We start from the raw sequence: 3730 nt of genomic DNA on the forward strand, positions 1-3730 counted from the left end.
TCTCACTTTTTTCTCTCTGTTTCTGGCTCTCTAGTGAGCACATGTGCCCTATAGCAAAAATCTCTCAAAAAAAAAAAAGAGAAAAGAAGAAAGAAAGAAAGAAAGAAGAAAAACAAGAAGGAAGGCTAGAATAAAACACATGGTACTTACTTAATTAGAGTTAGAAATATGAATATAAACTCATGTTTAGCTTAATATGTAAACAAATGGGGTTGGGAACACGAAGCAGATAGATTCGGTTCAACCAAATTCTGGGCCATGCTATGGAGCAGGTAAATGAGCTGGAAGAGAAGGGCAATAAGGCCTTGAGTGCAGGTAACATCAATGATGTCTTACAGTGCTATTAAGAAGCAATTAAGTTGGACTCCCAGAACCATGTGCTCTACAGCAATCAGGTTGCAGCCTATGCCAAGAAAGGACACTGCCAAAAGGTTCATGAGGATGGTTGTAAAACTGTTGACCTAAAGCCTGACTAGGGCAAAGATTATTCAAGAAAAGCATTAGCTCTTGAGTTCTTAAGCTGATTTGAAGAAGCCAAGAGAACCTATGAGGAGGGTTTAAAACAAGAAACAGATAACCCTCAACTTAAAGAGGGTTTATACAATATGGAAGCCCGGTTGGCAGAGCAGAAATTCATGAACCCTTTCAACATGCCCAATCTGTATCAGAAGTTGGAGAGTGATCCCAGGACAAGAACACTGCTCAATGATCCTACCTACCAGGAACTGATAACTATGAAACAAACCCTCCGACTTGGGTATGAAACTACAAGATCCCTGAATAATGACCACACTCAGTGTCCTCCTTGGAGTGGATCTCGGCAGTATGGATGAGGATGAAGAGGTTGCAACATCACCACCACCTCCTCCTCCCAAAAAGGAGACCAAACCAGAAGCAATGTAAGAAGATCTTCCAGAGAATAAGAAATGGACACTGAAAGAAAAAGAGCTGGGGAATGATGCCTACAAGAAGAAAGATTTTGACACAGCCTTGAAGCATTATGACTGAACCAAGGAACTGGATTCCATCAACATGGCTTACATCACCAATCAAGCAGTGATTTTCTTTGAAAAGGGTAACTACAATAAATGCCGAGAGCTTGTGAGGAGGCCATTGAAGTGGGGAGAGAAAACTGAGAGGACTATCGACAAATTGCCAAAGCTTATGCTCGGGTTGACAACTCCTATTTCAAAGAAGAAAAGTACAAGGATGCCATACATTTCTACAAGTCTCTGGCAGAGCCCCAAACCCCATACGTGCTCAAGAAATGCCAGTAGGCAAAGATAATCCTGAAGGAGAAAGAATGGCTGGCCTACATAAACCCTGACCTGGCTTTGAAGAAGAATAAAGGCAATGAGTGTTTTCAGAAAGGGGGCTATCCTCAGGCCATAAAGCATTATACAGAAGCCATCAAATGGAACTCATGAGACGCCAAATTGTACAGCAACCGAGCTGCCTGCTACACTAAGCTCCTGGAGTTTCAGCTAGCATTTAGGACTGTAAGGAGTGTACCCAGCTGGAGCCAACTTTCATCAAAGGTTACACACGGAAAGCAGCAGCCCTTGAAGCAATGAAGGACTATATGAAAGCCATGGATGTGTACCCAAAGGCACCAGACCTAGACTCCAAGTGTAAGGAGGCAGCAGATGGGTACCAATGCTGCATGATGTCCCAGTATAACCACCATGACTGCCCTGAAGATGTGAAGCAGCGGGCTATGGCTGATTCCGAGGTGCAGCAGATTGTGAGTGACCCAGCCATGTGGCTCATCCTGGAAGAGATGGAGAAGAACCCTCAGGCACTCAGTGGACACTTAAAAAATCCTTAAAAGCACAAAAAATCCAGAAGCTGATCAATGTGGGACTGATCACAATTCAGTGATGACTTGTTCATTCCCCCTTCCCTTCACCCTTATGTGGAAAGTGGAGCGGAGACTGTGGCAAGGAGCATGGAGCAGAAGGGAGAGAAGGGGAAAGAAAACAATTTATCTCTATATATTTATACATAACCATATGGAAGACACAGAGACTTATACTTGTGTTACTTATACACCCACTGAACTCTGCGCCATCCCAGCACACACATGGTCTCTTAACTGCTGTCCTGGAATTCTGTATCTCCTTCCCCTGTCCCAAAGTTGCTATCTTGGCTGCTCTCCCATAGTTGGTTATTTTTCATTTGGAGCAGTGGGTATGTATGGGGTGGGGAAGGTGTTCTTCCCAACCTCAGGTCCCAGTTGTCTTCACATTGTTAACTCCATGATCCCTTCTCCAATAAAACAAGCCAGTCAGGTGTGGCTAAAAAAAGATATGTAGACAAATAATTATATACATACGCACACACACACACACATATATTAGTACACAAACATATATTACCTAACTCTGTCCACTGAGAAAATCTAGAAGCAATGTCAGCTTGTTAAAAATGACCACTCTGGGACCAGCAGTTAGCGTAATGGCTATGTCGCTGGACTCCCACGTAGTCGACCGCGGTTCGCGTCCCAGACCCAGTGGCTTAAAACTCATGCCAGGCGCATGTGCGTGCATGCCCAAGATCCTGAGAGGAGAATGGAGGAGAAGGGATTGTGGCGTGGCCATCCCCCCTTGGGGGTGATTTCCCGCTTTCTGTCTGTCTCTCTGTCTGTCTGGCAAGTGCACGTGCCCTATAGCAAAAAAACCTCTCTCTCTCTCAAAAAAAAAAAAGAGGCAAGCAATTGAATCAGAAAATGGACAAAAAGACATGAAGAAATAGTTCACCAAAGAAAATACATGGTATTTAATGGCAAACAAGCACATGGAAAGATGTTCAAGGCCCAGTAGCTACAGTGCAGTGGTAATGCAAGTGCCCTGCAAGGCTAGAAGCCATAAAACTAACCACAGATCCAGGTACAGGACTAGGTGCTCAAGATTGTGAGAAATTTGAAGGCTGAAAAAAGGGGTTCCAGGAGCGTTGAGCCTGTGTAGATGGTGCCCACCCCCATCTCATGCATGCACATGAACTCCATATCGTTTTTTAAAAATGATGTCAAAAAGACCACTCTCAGATCATGGTTTCTAAATACCATTCTCCAATAAAAGAAACCAGGGTTCCTTGGAAAAATGGCTGATTCTAGGGAAAATATGAGTGTGGAGTATTTTATAGTATCAGAAATAAGGCATTATTAAAAATATTTTTGAGAAATAAAATAGATAAGGTGGTATGAAATTAAAACCCAAAGTATGAAATAAATATACAGAAGTTCATACACATATAAATAAATAAACGGTGGAGGAGAAATAGATCTTTTTAAAAGAAGAATTCTAAATAATATATTAGGTATTCTTCAAGGGAGCTGGATTTACTTCCAAACAATAAAGTGGAAAAGGAAGAAAACTCCCACTTACATTTTAGAAATACAGCAAACACTACCTTAACTAAATGATCAAAGTTAGCTAGTGATAAGCACAAATGGTTGATATTATATACTTTCAATATAATGTGATGAAAATGACACATTATCTCTGTGGTATTGTTTCTATTATTGCCTGAGGGTATGAAGAGAGAGAGAAAGAGAGAAAGAGAGAGAGCTCCCCAGTGGGGTGTGGTCATACCACAATACTTTTCCCTTCATTTCTCCAACCCAACAGGATTGAAGTCATGCACATAAATGCTCCCCGAATGTTTCCCAAGTCACCAGGGTTAGGATTCAAACTGTGGTAAACCCTGTGGGGTCTGGCTCTATATACAC

General features: G+C 42.2%; 1 pseudogene; it reads left to right on the forward strand.

Moving 5' to 3' along the window:
• The first annotated feature begins 263 nt into the window (after nucleotides 1–263).
• On the forward strand, nucleotides 264–1881 carry LOC102468301 (stress-induced-phosphoprotein 1 pseudogene; annotated as a pseudogene).
• Nucleotides 1882–3730: the final 1849 nt, after the last annotated feature.

The sequence above is a fragment of the Tupaia chinensis genome, unplaced genomic scaffold, assembly GCF_000334495.1.
Source record: "Tupaia chinensis unplaced genomic scaffold, TupChi_1.0 Scaffold143976_1, whole genome shotgun sequence".
NCBI classification, from domain to species: domain Eukaryota; kingdom Metazoa; phylum Chordata; class Mammalia; order Scandentia; family Tupaiidae; genus Tupaia; species Tupaia belangeri.